The 8,149-nt window shown below is 39.3% G+C and overlaps 1 protein-coding gene across 1 annotated transcript in view; it reads left to right on the top strand.

Annotated features, from left to right (window-relative positions):
- Window positions 1-294: 294 nt before the first annotated feature.
- Window positions 295-8,149, top strand: part of kcnj12a (potassium inwardly rectifying channel subfamily J member 12a) — a 29,482-nt gene continuing 21,627 nt past the window's right edge. Inside the window, exon 1 of the mRNA XM_014008132.1 lies at window positions 295-364. The gene's annotated coding sequence lies outside the window, so the exon portion shown is untranslated. The remainder of the gene's footprint in view (window positions 365-8,149) is intronic.

The following is an 8,149-nucleotide window of genomic DNA, read 5'->3' as shown; positions in this document are numbered from 1 at the left end:
AGATGTGTTTGTGAATCCAGAGCCGCTTGTCAGAGAGCGTGGAGGTACCAATGAGGGGCGAGGCAGAGATCTTAAGTCCAGAGTCCAGAGAAAGGGTTCGAGGCCNGTGGTCAGAGAGCGTGGAGGTACCAATGAGGGGCGAGGCAGAGATCTTAAGTCCAGAGTCCAGAGCAAGGGTTCGAGGCCGGTGGTCAGAGAGCGAGGAGGTACCAATGAGGGGCGAGGCGAGAGGCGAGAGGCGAGAGTCCAAGGTCCAGAAACGAGATAGAGGGAAACAAGGCAAGATGAGGCATGGGAAAATAACGCTGGAGAAAATCTGGCATCGAACAAGGCCAGAGCCTGGGCTTAAATACTGGAATCACAGGTGAGTGCAATGATGATGATTACTAATTGGTGAATGACTTGACAGGGAAGCTGTGGTGGGCGGAGCAGAGCGTGTCATGACACATACTTTCAAACAAACAAAAAAAGATTTTAACTGGGACATTAGGGTTGGGGATGTCTCAAACTCATTTTCACAGAGGGCCATATGACATTATGTTGACACTCAAAGGACCATTTCTAATTAACTCCAATGTTTCTGGTTTATCTTTGACATATTCATTATCTCATTGCTATGGCTGAGCACTGCTAACAAACAATAACTGTGCTCTATGTAGTATTTTCTGCATAGAAACCTTTACATGTCACCTTATAAACACTGAAAAGTACTGACTAAATGTGAAATAAATATTTCAGGAATACTATTAGAAGTATAAGGAAGAGAGTTTTACTCACTATTCAGTTGTGGTGAGTAGCTTTCTTGAGTTCTGAACTCATCCACTTTCTGACAGGGAATTCTGACAGGAGGGGATGTTCCAGTTTAAATTTACAACTTTTAAGTGAAAAAATTCCCATTTATAACTGGGCAGCAGCAAAAGTAGGCAGCAAAGTGAAGATTTTTACACACTGATTTTGATGGCTACAGGCTATTTTTGAACCCTATGCACCTCCACCTAGTGGTGGGATGCTATCATGCCGTGGGTATGGCTATGGTGAGTGGGGCTGGATAAGGAACCCATATAAACAAGGGCCTTGAAAGTGGGCCCATTGCTCTCCCCAAAAGGACACTGAGCTTTAATTAAACTTTCGCGTTCCTCGGATGAAGGACAAAAGGTTGGAAACATTCAGTGGTCTGAGATTCTCAGGATCAATAAAGGGGTCCCCAAGAATTCCTTTCCTTTGATTGCTCAGAGCCAGGCAGTGGCCTAAGTAGTGCAAGGAGGTCTCTGATTCAATGACACAGGCATCACACAGGACATTGTTACGGAGTCCCATCACCATTTTGTGGCGATTGAGCAGATTGTGCCCAGTTAAGACTCCAATCAGGGGGCTTAAAGTTTTCCTTGTCAGGGCAACAAAAGTTTTTCCAAACCTAAGATTTGGATCATTTATCAGTTTCCATGCCCATCTAGAGTCTGTCAGCTCCAATGGATTGAGTGTTGATGCCTATTTGGTTGACTGCTTTGGGACACTCCCAAATGACACGTGTGACCCTTGGAGAGCTCTAATAGCAGTTTGGCTATCTGTTAGGATGAACATGTGATGGGCCACGACAAAAGAAGGAACAAATCTCTGATGCACAGAGAAAAAAAAAAAGGAATAAAATTTCTGAGAAAATTGTGGTTTTCTTTTTCTTTTAGAAAAATGTAGCTGAAGTTATGAAGAATCCACCCCATGCTTTAAATACCAATTTTGGAGTTTTAAAATGGTAAACTATGTGTTTGAATTCAGCCTGTTTTCAGAGCTAAAGGGGCTGACCGGAAATTTGTGTTTTGGGGAGGGGAGCCACACAGCTGATTAACATGCTGGATTTGTTTGGCTGTTCTTGGGCTGTTAACACACCTTGTGAGTTTTCTTCCAGTAAGCTGCAGGTCTGAAAGAAACGCATGGCTACTTCACCAGTTCCTAATCCTTTTGAGTTCTGTTTTGGAATGAACATAGACTGAGAACGTGCTGCTTCAGAACCGAACCAAGTCACGGTGTCTGCGTAGTAGTAACTTTTTTACCAAGGCAGACGCCGATGCCACTTCTTATTCTGAATCAGATCAAGATGAAGCAGAAGAGTCTATGACAGCGACCACAGTACTTTGGGAAACGTGAGTTTGCAGTTGAAGTTAGCCAAAGATGAGGAAGATGAGGAAAGCTTTGAACTTGTGGCAAGGAGCTGGACCGTAACATTTCAGAAGCTGGACATCACCACCACAGCATTTGAAGCTAACAGACTTTATTTTGGAGATGACAACATTCACAGAAATACTTTGTTGAAAAGAAAACGTGCCATGACGGGAGATGGTTTCAGTTTGGGGTGAGTTTCAGAACTTTTTTTGTAATGGGTGCGGGAGTGAAGGATCAGTAGACACTAACCTGGAGTCATGTTGTTTATTTTATTTTTTTTCTTCCTTTTTTTATTTTCCATGTCCTTAAAACCCACAGAAACATGATAAAAAGTTTTTTCTTCGGTTGCTGTCCCGTATCAACCTACTTTACTATCAAAGCTCTTCAAAGCAATACGTTCCAAAAATTAAATGCTTCACCTGAGCATCGAGTCAGAGCCAGGTTCAGATATAAACACTGAACTAAATCAACTAAACAAGCATGTCAGATAATTATTTAATCAGCTCTGATTGAACAGCAACTTCAGAATCGATGTGCTACAAGTTGTGACGCCACGTTGTTCTCTGTGTATGCGGGTCACGTCAGTGACATTTGCAGATTTATTTTTAGTACAGCTAAAAGTAATGTTGTAATTTTACATTGGGTCTTACAGAAAGAGACAAAAAATGATAAATGAACATCAAAATAAAATGACAAAGCAAAACATAAAACAATGTAAATGAATTAAAAACTCAATACAAAACATAATAAAACAAAGCATTAAAACAGATAAAATCACTACCAATAAAAAATAATAATATCCATTGGGTTAAAAGTCAATGAGTTAAAAAAAAGGTGTTTTTAGAAAGATTTTAAGTGGGGGTCACTCTAATCTTGTTTGCAGATTGCTAACATTCAAATGACTACTTCATTCTTTTTTTTATTGCCATGTGTTTAACATCATTGGATAGCTTAGAACCCACACTATCAGATTCTGTAAATAACTCAAAACGACCCCGGGGGAGACTTGTTCCTGGTTTCGACATGGCCAGTCACATATTTCCTTCTGTGTACACTGAAGKTCTTTGAGAGATGCCACTGGTGGACTGCATATATCTCAGCTTGAGATACAGCTGCAAAACCAGCTTGTGGGTGTGTGTACTCTTTTTCACTATGGTCATGCACACCTGCACCTACTGACCCCTTCAGAAGGGCATACATGTCAAGTTGATATTCCATAATTTACAGGGATTTCCCCTAATTTTGTAGGTGTATGGACGTACAGAGCAATGTCAYAGATTTTTTCAAGTTTTACGGATTTTTTCAAACACTCAGTTTCAAATGTACAGTGTTTAACATGTCAGAGCATGTAAAATGTTAACAAAACAATAAATAACATCAAATCTTTCATCTTCCAGCCTGCCCTGCCACAATAAATACATTCTCCTGTCCTCATTTTCTCAGCAGATGCTGTCATCTCTGTGGCCCACTCCCAGATTCTACTGTGCTTTGAGTCAGATAAGTTTTTCAATCTACCAGAATGTCATAACCTCACCATACCGGATGTGGCCTCCCTTAAGATATGTAAATCTTTTTTTTTTTTTTTCATAAAATCAGAATTGAGCATTAAGACCTGCACTGTGAATGCAGTTTAAAAGTAAATTCGCTCATCAATGAGGATAAAATTTGTTTTTATTAAACCAATCCTTTTCTGTAATCGTATCAAGAAGCATTAGTTCCATAAAATAATAACACAAGCAGATATCAGAACCAAACGAGCAGCGCCTTAAACACACCCACACATATTGTATCGCTACACTGTTGACATAAATGACTGTTTAATCATCCTCATGCTTACAGTAACAATCCAAAAAAAGTTGCTGAACATCATTCCCTCTCCTAACTATCCCTTTAAAGCCAGCATCTCTGGCGGGAACAATGACAGTAATGTTTGGCCTGCGGATCCATTGAGTAGGATCGGATACAGTGAATTAGTGTAAAGCCTCAGTGGAGAATCCAGCTGACACAACGACACTGCTGTGGCCTTACTTTTAGCTACTCCATACAACATGACAAGCTGTGGCACTTTGAATAACTGATGGTACCACATGCATAATAACTCACTAGGAACGGTGTATGTTGGTGACTTGTTTCAATTTGTTGAACTACTCACCACACCTCATATTTAACTATTTGYTGAATCATATTTTAGGTTATGTCTTATCTTTTGACATCAATATTGTTCTTTGACTATCAGTTAATTTTATTAAAAAGACTGAATTTTTCTTTTTGGTACTTCTACTACATTGGTAAAMCACTGACTTTACATMTTCAGTTAATTAACTTTTGGAGTCGGTCCAATTTAGGATGGCTGCAACAACCTATTGACCTTGACAAACACATAGATGACTGTAGCTGTGCCACTTTTGTAGATTTTAAAATAAAATTTGCTGTGGTAGTAACTGAAAGTCATTCCCAACACATATGTTTATGCACTACCAGGTTGAGCAAGGCCTTTGTTTAAAACTTTAATATACAAGGCAGTGAGTGATATGTATTCCATAACAAAATGGTACTTTCATTTTTGTTAGTTTTGTGATTTGTTAAACATTTTCAGTGTTGATCTGTTTTAGCGAGAAACTCCCAAAGCTAATTTTAGATCAAAATGTAAAGGCAGTTGTGAAAATACTTGAAATTTTAACAGATAAATCTTTCTAAGCTCAAGATGATTTCTGCAAAATCAATGTTTATGCTTGGGTTCCACATCATTCCTGTATAATAGCAAATTAATTGCCGCCTGAGGGTTTCATTGATTTTAAAGGGGCAATATTATGTGTTTCTCAAGCATATATTTAAATACTATTCCACAATAAAGAATCTATGTCACCTTTAGCTGTTATTAAAATGCTGTTTTTTATGTTTAAATAGAAAATAAACTTTTCTCATCACTTCCTCTTCTAAACGCCTTGAAATTGGCCTTTGTCTCTTTAAGAACCACCTTCCATCCCATACGTTTCGGTCGGGGGAGGGGGGGGGGTGCTTCGTGTGTATGCTATGATGCAGTTTACTTGGCATCTGAAAATACATTTCCTTAAAGGTATTTTTAATCTGAAAAGAGCTTCACTGTGTGAGAAGTAGTGTGGTGAGCAGCAGACAGTTAGGTTTCACTTTCAGTTTGCTCTGTTACTGCCAAGAGCCTGCAGGAGTCATGGGCGGGGTGTGTGGGGTGGGGGATGGGGAGGTGTGCTCCGTGATGAGGAAGCTCATCTTAAAGACACGTCCCAGAGGCATTTCTGGTCCCAAAAGATGTTTCTGGTCCCCACCTGTCGTTTTGCTCCTCAGCATGGCTTCCTAACAATGCTGCAGGATTTCTCAAACATGCATGAATGCAAGGCTTTGGGCATGTTTTTTTTTTTTTTGAGAGTACAATATTATAACATGGTATAAAACTCAAAAAAGTTGATTTTACATGATATTGCCCCTTTAAAGATTTAAAACCATAGGTATGATCATTGTATAACTATAGTATAAAGTCCTGGCTGGCATATACTGTATTTCAGCTCTCATGTAAAAAGCCTTTTATTTCAGTGTTATGAATTGTTGCATACCCCAAAAGCCCCCAGGCTAAAAGGGCAAGTGGTATTTCACCATTTGCCTACACAATACTGCCATATGCACCACTGGTTAATTCATTTTTCCAATGCCACAGGCCTGTTTTTCTAGCTTCTCATCACATCAGTCATGCCAGCACACACAAAAATTACTGTACGAAATTACATAACTGATCTGTCTGATTCCCAAAAGTGTTTTGCCATTTGGTTTAAAACTGCCATCTCTTGTGTCTATTCTGGTGACGGTACAGATGAGTGTGTGTAGGTGTGAAAGTGACTGCGCCTGAGTGTGTGAAAGAGCATATGGGGAGCAAAGATAGATTTTTATGCAGAGTATGTCTGCAGGAACGAGAAAGGAAAAGCACAGAGCGTAAGTGAGAAATCAAGGAGACCGMATTAGTGATGCACGGGGATCACAGGGTCTGTGATGCACATGAGAAACAGGGTCAGCTGCTGGTAAATTTAGGGTAAAATTAGGGCTTGGCTGGTCTCGGCTGTGTGGAACCGACAGAAGGAGGGTGGGTTCCCTGGGAGACAGACCGGCTACAAATAGCTGCGTGTGCACACTTTCTCCTGCRTGGACATACATGCAGCCATGAAAGAAGTTTTAACACAGATGTACATCCACCCACACATGCAAATCTGGAAACATACACATGGACACATTTTATTGCAGAAATCTTGCAAAAACAGATAGAGGCTTTAATTAACCTTTGTAGAATCAATGAGAGTGCTACTCGCTACATGACACCTCATAATTTTAGTTTTTATCCAAGTTTTGACAATCATAGAAACTCTCATGTATCTTCAGAAAATGTCCAATCACACTGCAGCTCCACAACCAAAGTCTGAAGAACTGAAAAAAAGAGGAAAAGTAGGTCTAATAGAGGCACCACCGACCTCTAAGCTTGTCTTGTTCTGACATTCAAAACAAGCTAACTTGCTAGAAATGTTGAGAATTTGAGGCTAAAAGTCACTTTGTTTTAGGTTTGTTTTCACAAAGTTTTGTTTTGTGGAAAACAGGGACAAYAATTTATTCAGCATGACAACTACTGTACAACTAAAAATGACAGAAGACAGGAGGAGCCAAGCCAAAGTGCCTGAAGCAGAGAGGCTAAATTTGTGAGAGACAATGAATGATGATATTTGTGGTAATGAAGTTGCCAATAGAGCGTTTCATGTAAAAGGACTATAATCTGAGTTCCAACTTAACAGAAACATATGAATAATTTCACATTAGCATGATGCAATGGTACGACAAAGATGTTCTCGGTATGGAGAAACAAATCATCTTGGTTTGTTCCTAATTACCAAACAAAAAGCAACTCCTTCACATCACTTTGATCTTTCAGACTTACAAGTTGTCATCGACTTTCAGTACTATTCTTCCCCCCCAGCCGTGTTTCTCTTGCAATTTTGTGTTCATAAATGGGTTCATAATACACCTGAAGCTTTTCTTGCCCGGTTTAACATTTTACGTCTGATTGCTCAACACCAATCAGCCACATCACTGTGATCACTTAGAATTAAAATGAAAAACTAAAGATTATGGTTACTGTGGCACCTGCAGCAATATATGGAATGGGGTGAAGTCAATAACATCCAGTCTGATAATTCCAGTGATGTCAACATTTAGATCAATGTGGAAAAAACTGGTTGCCTGGAGATGTAAATATATAGCACAAAAGCAGGAGTTTATTAAATGACTGATAATGTCAGAGCAGGATCAGACTTCCACCAAGAACAATTTGCTGACTATTACCCAGAGATAAAGATTATAGAGCTGTGCTTAAACCTTCATTACAACAGCAGCACCTTTGAGAGCTGTGTTGCAGGACTACAGGCATTTAAAGTGAAATATTAAGATGAGTCAACTACCGACTTCTTCTCAACAAGCTTACAGTATGTGTTCACGATAAGAAAATCACCTGCAAACATGCTGGAGTCCTTCAATGAAACCAAGTCACTGAAAGATGGAGCAACACATGGATAAATTAAAGTTAATACGTGGAGTCGTTTCCATGCACTGTAATTCTTAGCATTATATGTTGCAGCTGGAGTTGTCTTTGTCAAAGACTTTTTAATTGTTTTTAAGCTCAATACTCAAAATGTGCCCCTCTCTTATGGTGCTACATTTGTGCCACCAGATTGAACACCATACTTTCACGTTCAATGTCATCCCATAAATACTGGGGTGTGGGGTATCTTTAAAGAGTAACTTACCACAAAATTAACTTTTTTTAGCTGATAAACTGTCTAGAATGTGTCTAAAATGTTATATAGTACTGTTTCTGCGCTAATTTTGATGTTTTTGTGCGTAATTGTTCAAATCTGTATCATTTGATCTAAAAACATATTTTTGCTGCTCATATGGGTAGAGCAGTGGTACTGCAGGCTAATTT

This window comes from Austrofundulus limnaeus, unplaced genomic scaffold, assembly GCF_001266775.1.
Source record: "Austrofundulus limnaeus strain Quisiro unplaced genomic scaffold, Austrofundulus_limnaeus-1.0 Scaffold48, whole genome shotgun sequence".
NCBI lineage: Eukaryota > Metazoa > Chordata > Actinopteri > Cyprinodontiformes > Rivulidae > Austrofundulus > Austrofundulus limnaeus.
This window is presented reverse-complemented; position numbering and strand designations above follow the sequence as displayed.